At 42.6% G+C, this 17600-nt stretch overlaps 1 protein-coding gene across 2 annotated transcripts in view; it reads left to right on the top strand.

Moving 5' to 3' along the window:
• Positions 1–1371: 1371 nt before the first annotated feature.
• Positions 1372–17600, top strand: part of LOC109908081 (guanine nucleotide-binding protein G(I)/G(S)/G(T) subunit beta-1) — a 53525-nt gene continuing 37296 nt past the window's right edge. The window contains exon 1 of one of the 2 annotated variants that reach the window (XM_020506526.2): positions 1372–1834. The gene's annotated coding sequence lies outside the window, so the exon portion shown is untranslated. The remainder of the gene's footprint in view (positions 1835–17600) is intronic. The other variant, XM_020506525.2, reaches the window with a different exon arrangement.

Genomic DNA, 17600 nt, shown 5'->3' with positions numbered 1-17600 from the left:
TTTTTAACAAAATTAAGTCTCAAGCAACAATTTTGCTAGGACGGTCTGGGAGTGGTCTGAGTGAGGGACCTAATTGGAGGAACCTAATGGAAGGGTTATGTTACCTGAAAACCAGCTGTTATTGGCAGAGAGGTTTGAAACTCTCTTTGTCATTGGTATATTAACCTGTACCGCCTGGTGAAGTCAATACTCCCCCTATGCAAAACCGGCTGATTAGAAGGTCCTGTGTAAATCGTATTTTCAACAACCAACTATCAGAAACTAACATTGACCACATTTTTTCACACTTTTACAGTGTTAGTTGCATCAGATGTTGTACAATATTTTAAGAAATAATTTTGACTGCACTGGGCCTTTAATGAACTTAAGCTCCAGAAGAGGAGTTTGTTGATGCCGCTGTCTCCCCATCGGAGGGTCACATTATGGGAGGGAAGAGGCTTTCTCTCTCTCCCCTGGGTAATGGACGAGGGGATATTGTGTTCCAGGTCTCTAAGTAACATCTTAACCCACTGAGCATCATCAGCCCTTCCTCTGAGCGCTATTACACACACTAGCTGCTGGTGATAATGATCTGCTGTCTCTGTGTAGACTGATATGTTCTTCTACAGAGTAGACAGAGATGGTATAGTCCCCTGACAATTTTTGCTTTCACTGGTACTTCTGTTTTCTCTAGACCTTAATTGAAACAATAACAAAGTCGGCACCCCACCTTTGTTTTGGTAAAAAGCTGAGGGATGGGCCTGGAGAAATGTAACCACTCTCAAATTCATAGACAGAGCTATGAAATCCATGAAATCAAAATGATAGTTTTAACCATGTGTTTAACCAACATTTACAATGTTTACAAACATTGGAGTAAAACAACCTTATACTTTGGGTTCTGATGGGGTATGACAGTTAAACTAAGCACATGAGGCATTTGTAAGTTATATTCTTCAAGAATCAATGGGTATTTATCAATAATTTATCAGGCCAAACATAGTTGTAGCACCTGGTATTAGCATTTTTGGCCCATCATGTCCAAATAATCCGAAAATATCTACAAGTTATTTTGAAGCTCAACAAAGTCACTTATAGATGTTTTGAACATGATGCGTGGAAAAAATGCTAATATCGGTCCCATGACAAGAATGTGATTTGTGCAACAAATGCTAAGACGTTAGCATGTGGAAACAGTGCCAGGGAAACCCAAGCATGGATTGTTGTCATACATTGTCCACAGACTGCTTACAGGGTAAGGAAACCAATATGTCAATTTGTAATATGGGTGAACTATCCCTTTAATGTTAACACCCATTCATTGGAGTACAAACTAAAATCACATGAAAAGCCAATATTTTAGTTTTCTATTACGCTAGCTACCAGCCAAATGACCAAGGCCCAGATTTTTTAAGGGAAGACGACCCTTTGCCGTGCGTTATGACGCACCCGTAACGTGGGGTTTCCTAGAGCTGAGAGCAGGGTTACCGCGCCCATCGCTGCTGTTTGAGGGCAGTAGGAAGAGTTTGAGATATTACTTGTGTGAATAAGTAGTGAATAGGGGAACAACGTTGGGAAAGACAAGGACAGAAGATTGGAAAGAGGTTGTTGTGAGTTAGAAGACCGTCCCTAGACTCAAACGCATTGTTGTTCCACAAAGCAGTTGGTAGGGTTAACATTGCCTCATCATTGTGCTGGTGTGTCTCCCCTTGGCGGATCGAAAGCTGGGTTCGGGGAGTGCCGCTCCTCGATAGCTTGCTAGCTCTAGTCTGTGTGCTAGTAGGCGGAGAGGAGTCGATCTTCGCTGTTTCCAGTCAATGCGATATAAACAACGGATACCCTCGACTGAAAACGGGTAAGTTATGATTTGGGACGGAGGATTGACATGTAATTTTTTTAAAGATGTAAGTTAGCCTGCCTTTGTTTACGGTGGCTAACTAGCTAGGAAGCCAGGCGAAAGGGGTTAGCTAAATTGGGTTGAGTGACTCGCTGGTTGAATCTGCCTTTACTGCGACGGGGGTGGGGGTAGGTACCTAACTAAATAGTTGATCGACAATACACTCACGTTAAATGATTCGATGTTGAACTACTTTGAGTTGTGGCAGTAGCTACTCACAGTATATAACATTAACTTTATGCAAACGTTTAAAACAATTTATAGTGCGGGTTAGTTATTTACCGTGGCTGGGGTTTAACTTGAGATGTTTTGCAATACTGTACATTGAGTGGGCTAGCAAGCTAACACACGTTAGCTACCTTACTAGCAGCTAAATTTAAACTTAAACTAGTTGTAGTTAGTACTAGTTGCTAAGATCGATCGATAGCTAGTTAACGATAGGTAACTACTGTCAACATCTGAATTTATGAGTTGCACTGCCTGTCACTCATTTAACTAACGTTAGCAAAATAGAAAACGTACTGTAGCCAACTAATGAAATGGTGTGAGTGGATTCAGCCTACTGTAAATTTGATTTTGAAAAGATGAATGTTGGTTGACCGACATTCCATAGATAGCTATTTACAGTAGCTAACTAGTAAATTAGCGATGCTAGTTATTTTAAATGCTAGTTAAATACTACTGTACCAAGTGACAGAGATGCTGATGCATAACGTTCTGATATATCTGACTTTGTATTTTTGCAAGGATTAAGTGATACGGTTATCCCGTAGAGGATTTGTTTTAATTTAATTACAAGTCAGTGAGACTACAAATGTCTGGTACACCAACGCTGGAGCCGACAGCTAGCTTCTACGATCCCCACTTTTTCGTAGTCCATACCTGACATAGACACTCTAAAAAGCCATAACGTTACAGCCTACGTTTGCTGGTTAGCAAGACAGTGGTTGTTTGCCTGCCAAAAGGAGCCAACCAAGATGTAACGTTAGCTAGTTGCTGCTGGGACATTCGTTTTGTGTCCACCCTAACACTGTCGCCTAGCTAGCTAACGTTAGTTATGTAGAAAGTGTGTTGCTAGTAAGCAGTAGTCTGGTTAGCCAGCTTGCTACTTTATTCGTGTACGGTGCATTTAATTTGTCTTAATTTGAGCCTCGACGTTTAATGATATAGAGATGTAGTAAACTAACGTTAATTGGATTTCGACAATCTGTTCACTCGTCCCATGTGTCTATTAGGTAGTGTCCAAGTGGTTACAACTAAATAGTAATGCTGCTCCAGTGTGAATATTTAATGGAGTAAACTAGAGGAAATGAGTAACGTTCGCTTAAAATGAGGAAGCACCTAATCTTGTTAGTTAAAAACTATATAAATAAAAATGTAGGGATGCGACATCTTATGCAAACATTTTAACGCGCGGGACTTTCAGTTCCATTGGACCAGACATTGTCGCACAATGTTGAGAACGAGTAGTAACGATGTTGCCATTATCTAACTCTGGGTGAAAGAAAAATCTCAGATTTGTTACATTTTGAAAAACAATATAGGGCGGTTCTAGTTTCGGTTTTCCCCTGTAGTTATTTGCTAGCGTTAAACATTTCCCTCTTTCAAAAGGGCTATTTGTAATTCTTGCTTCACAAAGATGAATTCATTTCGTTAGTCCGCCCCCCCTGAATGAATGGGTTCCTGTATTCAGGGCCCAGGCAGCTGCAACGAACAAGATGGCGTTCAAAGCCTTTTTCCACACCGCTTTTTTACCCAGACTGAAAGGCAGCAGCCCAGCATCGGATGTATTCAGGTTTACCATAATAGATATTGGGAATGTTTCTTAATACAGAGTTATACAGAGTTGGTAGTAAATATACGACTTTATAATGTATGAATAAATGATTCAAATGATATTAAAGTGAAACCGGTGTTTATAGTGTGGGGTGTGGGACATCTTGAATATTTGCCAGTGAGCTTCTACATTCAGAAATATTCTGTCTACGTGTACAAATAGCACTCTCGACTTAACTGTTCTTCACATGAATGAGATTTATTTAATGTTTTAACACTATGTATTTGAGTCAGTATTCTTCCAATACAACTGTATGTTTCATTTTGATGTACGGTATTAAAGTAGTGTGTGTATACATATATATGTGTGTGTATATGTACATATGTATGCATGTATACGTATGTATATATATATGTGTGTGTGTATACATAGAGTTGAAGTCGGAAGTTTACATACACCTTAGCCAAATACATTTAAACTCAGTTTTTCACAATTCCTGACATTTTCCTAGTAAAAATTCCCTGTCTTAGGTCAGTTAGGATCACCACTTTATTTTAAGAATGTGAAATGCCAAAATAATAGAGAATGATTTATTTCAGTGTTTATTTCTTTCATCACATTCCCAGTGGGTCAGAAGTTTACATGCACTCAATTAGTATTTGGTAACATTACCTTTAAATTGTTTAACTTGTGTCAAATGTTTTAGGTAGCCTTCCACAAACTTCCAAAATAATGGATGAATTTTGGCCCATTCCTCCTGACAGAGCTGGTGTAACTGAGTCAGGCGTGTTGGCCTCCTTGCTCACACATGCTTTTTCAGTTCTGCCCACAAATATTCTTCAGGATTGAGGTCAGGGCTTTGTGATGGCCACTCCAATACCTTGACTTTGTTGTCCTTAAGCCATTTTGCCACAACTTTGGAAGTATGCTTGTGGTGATTGTCCATTTGAACAAAGTGGGGGTCAAAATCAAAAGTAACACCAGTCTGTGTCTGGTGTGGCCACCAGCTGCATTAAGTATTGCAGTGCATCTCCTCCTCATGGACTGCACCAGATTTCCCAGTTCTTGCTGTGAGATGTTACCCCAGTCTTCCACCAAGGCACCTGCAAGTTCCCGCACATTTCTAGGGGGAATGGCCCGAGTCCTCGCCCTCCGATCCAACAGGTCCCAGACGTGCTCAATGTGATTGAGATCCGGGCTCTTCGCTGGCCATTCCTCTCTTGCAGGAAATCACGCACAGAATGAGCAATATGGCTGGTGGCATTATCATGCTGGAGGGTCGTGTCAGGATGAGCCTGTAGGAAGGGTACCACATGAGGGAGGGCGATGTCTCCCCTGTAACGCACAGCGTTGAGATTGCCTGCAATGACGACAAGCTCAGTCCGGTGATGCTGTGACACACCGCCCCAGACCATGACGGACCCTCCACCTCCAAATCGATCCTGCTCCAGAGTACAGGCCTCGGTGTCATGGTGTAACGCTCATTCCTTTGACGATAAACGCGAGTCCGACCATCACCACCCTTGAGACAAAACCGCGACTCATCAGTGAAGAGCACTTTTTGCCAGTCCTGTCTGGTCCAGCAACGGTGGGTTTGTGCCCATAGGCGACGTTATTACCGACGATGTCTGGTGAGGACCTGCCTTACAACAGGCCTACAAGCCCTCAGTCAAGCCTCTCTCAGCCTATTGCGGACAGTCTGAGCACTGATGGAGGGATTGTGCGTTCCTGGTGTAACTCGGGCAGTTGTTTTTGCCATCCTGTACCTGTCCCGCAGGTGTGATGCTCGGATGTACCAATCCTTTGCAGGTGTTGTTACATGTGGTCTGCCACTGTGAGGACGATCAGCTGTCCGTCCTGTCTCCCTGTAGCGCTGTCTTAGGCGTCTCACAGTACGGACATTGCAGTTTATTGCCCTGGCCACATCTGCAATCCTCATTCCTCCTTGCAGCATGCCTAAGGCACGTTCACGCAGATGAGCAGGGACCCTGGGCATCTTTCTTTTGGTGTTTTTCCAGAGTCAGTAGAAAGGCCTGTTTAGTGTCCTAAGTTTTCATAAGTGTTTCCTTAATTGCCTACCGTCTGTAAGCTGTTAGTGTCTTAACGATCGTTCCACAGGTGCATGTTCATTAATTGTTTATGGTTCATTGAACAAGCATAGGAAACGATGTTTAAACCCTTTACAATGATGATCTGTAAAGTTATTTGGATTTTTATGAATTATCTTTGATAGACCGGGTTCTAAAAAGGGATGTTTCTTTTTTTTGCTGAGTTTGTGTGTGTGTGTACCAGTCAAGTTTATACTCACCTACTCATTCAAGGGTTTTTCTTTAGTTTTACTATTTTCTACATTGTTGAAAAGTAGTGAAGGTATCACCTGTGAATTTACACATATGGAATCATGTAGTAACCAAAAAAGTGTTAAACAAATCAAAATATATATTTTAGATTTGAGGTTCTTCAAAGTAGCCACCCATTTCCTTGATGACAAATTTACACGCTCTTGGCATTCTCTCAACCAGCTTCACGTGGAATGCTTTTCCAACAGTCTTGTAGGAGTTCCCACATATGCTGAGCACTTATTGGCTTATCTTCCTTCACTGCGGTCCAACTCATCCCAAACCTTCCGAATTGGGTTGAGGTCGGGTGATTGTGGAGGCCAGGTCATCTAATGCAGCACTCATCACTCTTCAAAACTCTTCTTGGTCAAATAGCCCTTACACAGCCTGGAGGTGTGTTGGGACATTGTCCTTTTGACAAACAAATTATAGACCCACTAAGCACAAACCATAAGGGATGGATTATTGCTGTAGAATGCTATGGTAGCCATGCTGGTTAAGTGTGCCTTGAATTCTAAATAAATCAATGTCACCAGCAAAGCCCTGAATACAGAAAATGAATGGCGAGTTAGTTTCTGGACACGGTAGAGCTGTCTTCCTCACCACTCCATTTGAGGATATGTGTCTAGGTAATGATTTAAGATACAATAATTCATAGATTTTTGTACATATTTGCAAACTTTGTTGTTCAGTGACATTTTGTATGTATCATATGTTTTTGATAAAAATGTTATCCAAATACAGCAAGCATTCACTTTTTAATCTATGAACTTTAAATATCAGTGTACTGGGTCTGCTCCTTTAACATTGTCACATTGTGATTATAGGCTAGTCCTACACATCTTTTCTAGACTTAAATAAGTTAATGTGAATTGGAGTAAAGCATGTCCTGTGGATGAGAGGGGCATTGTGAAATATCATATTGCTTGTAAGAGATGCATTGCCCCCCCCCCCCCCCCCGCTTAAATAACTAAAATGTGACCCGAAATAGTCTTCACCTAATTTCTCAGTCTTACTCACAGAAATCTTAGCACCACTGTGGTTTCTCTCATCATGGAAGTGTGATTGAGTCTAATCAGTGACTACAGTATTCAGGCCTCCAGGCTCTCTGATCTCATAGCTCTCATCTCAAAGTTACTTACAGGTCAGAACACCACACACCTCCAGTAGAACATCAGGAGATGCTTTGCACAAATCTACGTCCCCTTCTGTGTCATTTCATGTAAGCTGTTGTCTAAAAGACTTTCACTCATCTAAATGTGCATATTTCATTTTGTGTGACTGCGACTCCGCTGTTACCATACATGATCCACTGCCTCATGTTGACTTTTGGCAGGAACAAGAAGGGTGAACAGGGAGCACATCAACAGTTGAAGTCGTAAGTTTACATGCACTTAGGTTGGAGCTATTTAAACTCATTTTTCAAGTGTAGGGGGCAGTATTTAGATTTTTGGATGAAAAATGTACCCAAATTTAAAGGCCAATTTCTCAGGCCCAGAACCTAGAATATGCATATAATTGTCAGATTAGGATAGAAAACACTCTAAAGTTTCCAAAACTGTCATTTTTTTTGTCTGTGAGTATAACAGAACTGCAGGTGAAAACCTGAGGAAAATTCAACCAGGAAGTGGCCTCTATTTTGAAAGATCCATGTTCCATTGAATGCCTTTCCTCCATTTAAAGGGATATCAACCAGATTTATTTTCTTAAGGCTTCCCCATGTTGCGAACAGTCTTTGGACATAGTTTCAGGCTTTTATTTTGAAAAAATGAGCGCGAAAGATCACATCACGTCAGTGTAAAGCTGGGTGTCCCCAGAGTTTTGCTTGCACAACAGTTTGGAGCAGCCATTGTGTGTCTCTCCTATTGACGAAGCCAAAGTCCCGGTTGATATATTATCGATTTATATATTGAAAAAAAACAACCTGAGGATTGATTATTAAAAAACGTTTGACATGTTTCTGTGAAGATTACGGATACTATTTGGAATTTTCGTCTGCGATGTCGTGACCGCTCGAGCCTGTGGATTTCTGAACATAACGCGCCAAACAAATGGAGGTATTTTGGATATAAAAATAATCTTTATGGAACAAAAGGAAAATGTATTGTGTAACTGGGAGTCTCGTGAGTGCAAACATCCGAAGATCATCAAAGGTAAGCGATGAATTGTATTGCTTTTCTGACTTTCGTGACCAATCTACTTGGCGGCTAGCTGTTTGTAATATTTTGTCTACTGAGAGAGGTGTTAGCTTTCGCTGAAAAGCTTTATTGAAATCTGACACACCAGGTGGATGAACAACAAGCTACGCTGTGTCTTGCTATATTGCATTTGTGATTTCATGAAAATGTATTTTTAGTCATTTTAATTTGGCGCGCTGTAATCCAGCTGATGTTGATGTAAATGATCCTTCTAACGGGATGGGTGCTTCTAGAAGTTAACCAACTATAGTTTTGGCAAGTCAGTTAGGACATCTACGTTGTGCATGACACAAGTAACTTTTCCAACAATTGTTTACAGACAGATTATTTCACTTATAATTCACTGTATCACAACTCCAGTGGGTCAGAAGTTTACATACACTAAGTTGACTGTGCCTTTAAACAGCTTGGAGAATTCCAGAAAATGATGTCATGGATTTAGAAGCCTCCGATAGGCTAATTGACATCATTTTAGTCAATTGGAGGTGTACCTGTGGATCCATTTCAAGGCCTACCTTCAAAATCAGTGCCTCTTTGCTTGACATCATGGGTAAATCAAAATAAATCTATCAAGACCTCACAAACTAAATTGTAGACCTCCACAAGTCTGGTTCTTCCTTGGGAGCAATTTCCAAATGCCTGAAGTTGCCACATTCATCTGTACAAACAATAGTATGCAAGTATAAACACCATGGGACCGCTCAGCTGTCATACCGCTCAGGAAGGAGACAAAGTGCAAATCAATCCCAGAACAATAGCAAAGGACCATGTGAAGATGCTGGAGGAAACGGGTACAAAAGTATCTGTATCCACAGTAAAACAAGTCCAATATCGACATAACCTGAATGGCCGCTCAGCAAGGAAGAAGCCAGACTACGGTTTGCAACTGCACATCGGGACAAAGATCCTACTTTTTGGAGAAATGTCCTCTGGTCTGATGAAAGAAAAATAAAACAGTTTGGCCATAATGACCATTATGTTTGGAGGAGAAAGGGGGAGGCTTGCAAGCCGAAGAACACCATCCCAACCGTGAAGCACGGGGGTGGCAGCATCATGTTGTGGGGGTGCTTTGCTGCAGTGGGGACTGGTGCACTTCACAAAATAGATGGCATCATGAGGGAGGGAAATGATGTGGATATATTGAAGCAACATCTCAAGACCTCAGTCAGGAAGTTAAAGCTTGGTTGCAAATGGGTCTTCCAAATGGACAATGACCACAAGCACACTTCCAAAGTTGTGGCAAAATGGCTGAAGGACAACATAGTCAAGGTATTGGAGTGGCCATCACAAAGCCCTGACCTCAATCCTATGGAAAATCTGTGGGCAGAACTGAAAAAGCATGTGCTAACAGGGAGGCCTACAAACCTGACTCAGTTACACCAGCTCTGTCAGGAGGAATGGGCCAAAATTCCCCCAACTTATTCTGGGAAGCTTGTGGAAGGTTACCCGAAACGTTTGACCCAAGTTAAACAATTTAAAGGCAATGCTACCAAATACTAATTGAGTGCATGTAAACTTCTGACCCACTGGGAATGTGATGAAAGAAATAAAAGATTAAATAAATAATTCTCTGCAATTATTCTGACATTTCACATTCTTAAAATAATGTGGTGATCCTAATTGACTTAAGACAGGGAATTTTTATTAGGATTAAATGTCAGGAATTCAACTGTATACATATAGTGCCTTAGACACCGACTGAAGTCTCCGTGTATCAGACTAGTGTAGTTGACACGTTAGTTTGATGACTGTGATACTAATGTTTGCCTTGACAATCAGGACGCGAAAGCAGACTCCGAATTTGTCTGAATGACGTTTTCTTCACTGGCTTGACTTGTTCATCTTAGACTGAGAGATGACATGATGAGCATGATCACTACCAGGGGATGAGCTGAATTATCTGCCCTTTGGGTAACCAGAGGGGAGTATTTGTTTTAAACAGAATTTCATCCCACTGGATTTTTATGTGAGCGTAGGGAATAATAGGGATTAAAATCTTACCCTCTGTGGATTTCAGCTTTTAGGATTACAAGGTTTGGTCAATGATAGTGCTGATTTTCCTATGATCCTGCTTTCAGCCATATGGAATTTCTTACTGTCGCAATAGCAGTCCCGCCCTGTTATCATGAATGGGACTGCCACAGCCAGACTAGATTTTATTTTACCTTTTATTTAAATAGACAAGTCAGTTAAGAACAAATTCTTATTTTCAATGACGGCCTAGGAACAGTGGGTTACGACAGATTTGTACCTTGTCAGCTCGGGCGTTTGAACTTGCAACCTTCCGGTTACTAGTCCAACGCTCTAACCACTAGGCTACCCTACCGCCCCAGATGGGATTATCTATAAGTGAATTGTTGGTTAGCTTCTGACTAATGATGGGGGAGAAAATCGATACAATTACATATTGGGATATGTCCGCTGTGCCAAAATGCCAGAATCTTTCTTTAAATGGCTTGTTCTCCATCTTTTTTAAATGGACGGCCAATATGTTTTCAGCACTTATTTCCATGACTGATCAAAAATAGTTTTCTCTCTTGTCCCTCTGCGGCAGGCCTATATAGTGATCAATATGTTTGGAACATTGAATCACAGTATCAAATCACAATTCCTATTGAATCGTGGTGAACTTAAAATCGCAATTCATATTGTATCGCGATATCGTATCGTGAGGTCCCTGGCAATTTCATCCCAATTTTTTTTTTACCGACCTACACCCTTTTGTTTTACCATAGACGTGTTTATTTTGGATATTCTGCTTCACATAACTATTGCATTTTTGTAAAAATTTCCACATTGCGACATTTTTTCTAACTCTAATTAATGATGATGACTGATTTAAGTTAAAAGGAAAACCATACAAAATTTGCTATGATATGTTCGTACTGGGGCAATATTTAACTTGGCAGCCCAGTACTTGGGCCTGAGAAACACTAACAGGCATTAACATCCCTCGGTAAGAGGAACACAGTCGGGTCAGATCACCCAGGGCAGGCAGCAGCCGTTTGACTGCTAATATTAACCTCCCTTACTTCAACGGATGTACAGTCAGAACCAAGTCATTCCAATAAATTTCCCAGACAAGTTCCTTTTCCTTGCTTGGCCCGTCCTTACCCCTTCCTCAACCTCACCTGTAGTGCAGGCTGACAGCTCATCTTTACTTTAGGGTTCATAGATGAGCTGTCATCTGACCCGTTTCCACCCGTGCTGAAGATTCTGAGATTGTATGCTGTCCATTTTCTCTCTCTCTCAAGCACCATCCACTCTGCTCCACTCACTCCCTCCTGCTATTCCCCCAATGGGTCACGACATGGCTGACATGGCAGCCACAGCAGCAGTGTCCATCCATGGGGCTCGGCTATTTCCGATGCAACCCTACTTTTTTACATTTTTAAACCCAGGTGCCAGTTGAATAGTGACTGGTCACTAGTGCGCTGGCCAACCCAGCCTGCTCTGCTCTCTCTGGGCTGAGGGAAGGGTGGGATGTTGAAGGCCGGGCCTGACCCCCTGAGGTCGAAGTTTATTTGAACACAAACAAGCACATCTTCACCACCACTGGGTTATTTTAAGTATTGGCCTCATGTGACTGGCCACTCTTCTCTGCTATTCCCCCCCCCCCCCCCTTTCTCCTCACTCTCAGCTGTATGACCAGGCCAGTGGTGGGGGGTGTGCCTAGGGATGGATACCCTGGTTATTCTGGGCATCCCAGGTGTGTGTGGTTTGTGTTAGCTATCGGCTTCATAATCTGCATTTCTTTCCTGTGTTTTACCTGAGGACAAACATGTCCTTTGTCAGTACATCTCCTCTGTTCCATTGTTAGTTGTCCCAATGTGTGGGAGAAAGCCAAGTAAATACAAGCCACACAGTTTCGGTTAGCTGTATACCAGAGGAGCTATGTTGTGGTAACCATTCTGCTCACCAGCTAGTTTGAATGAAGGTCCGCACTGTGTGGCCCTGGCTTTTTCAGGGATGACTGCACGGCTGAGGGCCCCACTATGTTTTGAATAGTCAAAGTGAGTGGCGACAGGGCAGTTAGTGAGCCCTTTACTCCTGTGTCATCGGTTGTTCCACTGCTCTGGAGTCCTGTCAACCTAAAACAGCACTTTGCATGGAGAACCTCAGGGCTCTGCTTATCTTAAGAAAAGCCTATTGCTTTCTATTTTCATTCAGCCCCATAGATTTGACTGCCTGCTGGAAAATGTGACCAAACCAGAACTCTGACAGGAAGGCAGTGAGTTTTTATACGTCAGAAAAAGACACTGAGTCGCCGGAGTAAAAAGGACTGGCTGACTGTCATGTGACACTTCACACGTGTTCCTCTCTTTTTGGTATTTGGGAGAGAGGGCAGGGGGAGGGGTAAATATATTAAAGGAGTGTATTTAGTTTTTTAAACAGTCATGCTTTTGGCTTTGGGCAAGCTTGACTCTTGTTTTTTTTGTGCCTTCATTTTTCCGTAATGAAAAAGCTAGTTGTGCAAATGTCACAAGCACAAATGGAAAAAAATGGCGTGGCATTTGGAGTAAGTCTGCCAGCATGGGCACTATCCTGTGGAACCTGTTTGGCACAAGCCTTGTGCTCGGGGATGCTGCTGCGAGGATGGGGGAGGCATAGGGTGGGCTTACCAGGCTGCCGTGCGGATGGGTGCCTGGGAATTTAGGTGCTAGAGGACAGGTGAAGGGTTATGGACAGCTCTGTTTCTCTTAATGACTCGGTTCTTTCTAGAGTGGTAAAGTTCAGAAAGCTCCACTTTACTATGACTGGAATGCCTGATAGTGATTTGGACATAGTTATCTGTGTGTTAATCTCAGTATTGTGGTTGTATACAAGTATGGCCACCTGAGAGAAATTAGTAAAAATAAAGATACCCCACTGCGATTATGCCATGCTTGCGGGAGTTTGGTAAAGTGGAATGCATTTTTTATGGAGCGGAGCACAGGTTAGCATTTATAATTGAAAATCATTGTGCCCCATTTACCTTTGCAATTTAGGCAATACAATTTCAAAAGCCTTAGTATTTTAAAAGTTTTTTTATGCATGTGCCTCGTGTAAGAGAAGTGTACATACATGTACTGTATTTGTGCTGTCGTATGTTGGGCCTGCGTAGCCATGGATTTAAGTGTAGTGCTCCTTTTCTCATCCTTTAATTGAATTGCGCCCATGTGTTTCTTCCCCACATCCATTCTGAAGTCAGCCCCATGGTTCGACAGCAGAGGGTTCCTGTTTACCGAAGCCACGTTTCTAACCGTAGTGGGGGGGGGTCGTCCCAGTTGTAGAGGAAATGCAAGGGACTTCGCTAGCTGCCATATGCATGTAGCCCCTGGGCGTGAAGCTGCTGAGCAGGAACTGGTTTTGTGTAGACAGAATATACAGTATATAGAGGCCTGATGCTAGTGTCCTCTGAGAGTGGGGCCTTTTATGATGGCCAACCCATCCCGTCTATCCCCATTAGCCCCGAGGCCCTGACTTCAATGGGACTCACAACATAATAAAAGGATACTTCTGTGTTGGGCCTTTTTGTCAATGTGTACACAAGCTCAAGTATTGTGTGACCATCTTTATTGTCATTTTCTCAATTGTATGTCTAGTCAGCTCTGACAGAACAGCATAAAGAGTCTCTAGGGTCAATTAAGTGAATAAAAAAAAAACAATTGTATTTGGTCCAAGCAGTCACAAAATAAATGTTGGCCATTAGTGAGACTACCGTCATTGGTAAGAGTACCGTTACATATGCCTAGTAGATATTGCAGAGGCACACAGCAAGACTATAACAATTAAAACACTGCTGCAAGTCTGAATATACGGATTTAAACAAGGAATTACCAGATCAGAGGAACCCTATCCCAATCAAATGCGTTTCACGTTATGTATTCTAGCCCCAGGATTTTGGATCCAAGTCTGCTTTGCCCTATTTTTGATGGGAAAGTAGGCTAGTGGGTACTCATTTCAGTTCATTTTATACTTTCCTATAGGTTTTGGAATTCACCCATTCCTGACATGGGCCAGTTGTAGTCAGGTGGTCTCAATTTCCCAGTCCCACAGTGTAAAATTGTCATGGTTATAAGAGGCTGCCTCATGTGAAAACATGTCAATGTCTATGCTGTGGTGTAGGTCTATGCTGTAGTGTGTGCGTGCCATATTCTGGGTTGTTTGCGGCTCTGTCTGGGATCATGGTAAATAGCGGGCAGTGGCCCCTCCCAGTCATGGCAGTGTCTGGCTGTTTGATTTGAATTTGTATGTTCTACAATAACCGTTTGCTTTCTCTCTCGCTTTCTCCGGTGTTTTCCGCTAGCACCGGCAGTCGGTTACACAGCAGATTATACTCATTTTCAGCTGGGTACTTTTTCCACTTAATTTAACTAGGCTACTTATCATTTAGCTAGTCAGAAAAGTCAGCTGAGCCCCCTCCTGCTAGAATGAACAATATGCATCTTCTAGCAATCTATTGATAGGATAGACTTACACAGTTACTATGTGAGGGATGACAGGGAAATGCTGCTGGTTTGACAGTCTGTCTGTCCCGCCTCTCGGTATCTTGGTGTGTACGCTGTGGTTGCAGTCTAATTTCTTTACACAGAGGGACAGGGCATGAATTGGCACATCCTACACTGCTCAAAAAAATAAAGGGAACCCTAAAATAACACATCCTAGATCCGAATGAATTAAATATTCTTATTAAATACTTTTTTCTTTACATAGTTGAATGTGCTGACAACAAAATCACACAAATTATCAATGGAAATCAAATTTATCAACCCATGGAGGTCTGGATTTGGAGTCACACAAAATTTAAAGTGGAAAACCACACTACAGGCTGATCCAACTTTGATGTAATGTCCTTAAAATAAGTCAAAATTAGGCTGAGTAGTGTGTGTGTGTGTGTGTGTGTGTGTGTGGCCTCCACGTGCCTGTATGACCTCCCTACAACGCCTGGGCATGCTCCTGATGAGGTGGCGGATGGTCTCCTGAGGGATCTCCTCCCAGACCTGGACTAAAGCATCCGCCAACTCCTGGACAGTCTGTGGTGCAACGTGGCGTTGGTGGATGGCGCGAGACATGATGTCCCAGATGTGCTCAATTGGATTCAGGTCTGGGGAACGGGCGGGCCAGTCCATAGCATCAATGCCTTCCTCTTGCAGGAACTGCTGACACACTCCAGCCACATGAGGTCTAGCATTGTCTTGCATTAGGAGGAACGCAGGGCCAACCGCACCAGCATATGGTCTCACAAGGGGTCTGAGGATCTCATCTCAGTAACTAATGGCAGTCAGGCTACCTCTGGCGAGCTCATGGAGGGCTGTGCGGCCCCCCAAAGAAATGCCACCCCACACCATGACTGACCCACAGTCAAACCGGTCATGCTGGAGGATGTTGCAGGCAGCAGAACATTCTCCACGGCGTCTCCAGACTCTGTCACGTCTGTCACATGTGCTCAGTGTCAACCTGCTTTCATCTGTGAAGAGCACAGGGCGGCAGTGGCAAATTTGCCAATTTTGGTGTTCTCTGGCAAATGCCAAACATCCTGCACGGTGTTGGGCTGTAAGCACAACCCCCACCTGTGGACGTCGGGCCCTCATACCACCCTCATGGAGTCTGTTTCTGACCGTTTGAGCAGACACATGCACATTTGTGGCCGGAGGTCATTTTGCAGGGCTCTGGCAGTGCTCCTCCTGCTCCTCCTTGCACAAAGGCGGAGGTAGCGGTCCTGCTGCTGGGTTGTTGCCCTCCTACGGCCTCCTCCACGTCTCCTGATGTACTGGCCTGTCTTCTGGTAGCGCCTCCATGCTCTGGACACTACGCTGACAGACACAGCAAACCTTCTTGCCACAGCACTCATTGATGTGCCATCCTGGATGAGCTGCACTACCTGAGCCACTTGTGTGGGTTGTAGACTCCGTCTCATGCTACCACTAGAGTGAAGGCACTGCCAGCATTCAAAAGTGACCAAAACATCAGCCAGGAAGCATAGGAACTGAGAAGTGGTCTGTAGTCACCACCTGCTGAACCACTCCATTTTTAGGGGTGTCTTGCTAATTGCCTATAATTTCCACCTGTTGTCTATTCCATTTGCACAACAGCGTGCGAAATTTATTGTCAATCCGTGTTGCTTCCTAAGTGGACAGTTTGATTTCACAGAAGTGTGATTGACTTGGAGTTACATTGTGTTGTTTAAGTGTTCCCTTTATTTTTTTGAGCAGTGTATATAATGTGGTAACGATGAGTCAATCCACTTTGCCTATTTTGTTTTCTGGCACAGCCATTTATTTTCTTTAGCGTGCAGGGTCTGACATTAATGGTGCCCCGGACCAGTGGGCCAACTAAACCTGTGGATCTCGTAACTTTTCCGCGCATTTTGGCATTCCAGTTCAACATTTACCTACGGTTGGAAACTACACATAAATGTTATGCTGTTTGTATTTATTTTAGCGAAAGTGATTTACAAAAGTTAACCTTCTATAGTGAACATGCCAGCAATATGCTGGCTGCTGTTGATCGTCTGCAAAAAGAAACCTACAAAAATACACCTAGCATTTTTCTTGGCTAGCCTATATGTCTCTCTTTTGGAATATTCCTTAACTTCTTAAGGTATAGGGGGCAGCATTTTCACTTTTGGATAAATAGCGTGCCCAATTTCAACTTCCTGCTGCTCATGCCAAGAATATTAGATATGCGTATTATTAGTAGATTTGGATAGAAAACACTCAGAAGTTTCTAAAACTGTTTGAATCATGTCTTGTGAGTATAACAGAACTTATGTAGCAGGCATTTTTTTTTGGGGGGGGGGGGGGGGTCTCTGTCTGTTCAGTGAGGTCTCATCGGGAAATAATATTTCTTAGGCACATGTTTTCAGTTCCTACCGCTTCCACTGTATGTCACCAGTCTTTGGAATTTGGTTGAGGTGGTTCCTTTGTGTAATGAAGAAGTACGGCCATCTAGGAACTGTGTAACACTTGAGAGTTGCGCAAGACTTGAAAAGTAGCGTTGGTTTGTCTTCCTGTATTGAACACAGATAGACCCGTCTTCAATTTGATCGATTTATTAACGTTAAAAATACCTAAAGTTGTATTACAAAATTAGTTTGAAATATTTTGGCAAAGTTTACAGGCAACTTTTGAGATATTTTGTATTTACAAATTGGGAGTTGTTTTTTTCTGGATCAAACGCGCCAAATAAATTGACATTTTGGATATATATGGATGGAATTAATCGAACAAAAGGACCAATTGTGATGTTTATGGGACATATTGGAGTGCCAACATAAGAAGTTTTTCAAAGGTAAGGTATGTTTTATATTTTATTTCTGCGTTTTGTGTCGCGCCTGCAGGGTTGAAATATGTTTTCTCTCTTTGTTTACTGTTGTGCTGTCATCAGATAATAGCTTCTTATGCTTTCGCCGAAAAGCCTTTTTAAAA

Source organism: Oncorhynchus kisutch, linkage group LG17, assembly GCF_002021735.2.
Source record: "Oncorhynchus kisutch isolate 150728-3 linkage group LG17, Okis_V2, whole genome shotgun sequence".
Taxonomy (NCBI): Eukaryota; Metazoa; Chordata; class Actinopteri; order Salmoniformes; family Salmonidae; genus Oncorhynchus; species Oncorhynchus kisutch.
The sequence above is the reverse complement of the archived record's forward strand: the minus strand, read 5'-3'. Positions and strand labels throughout refer to the sequence as shown.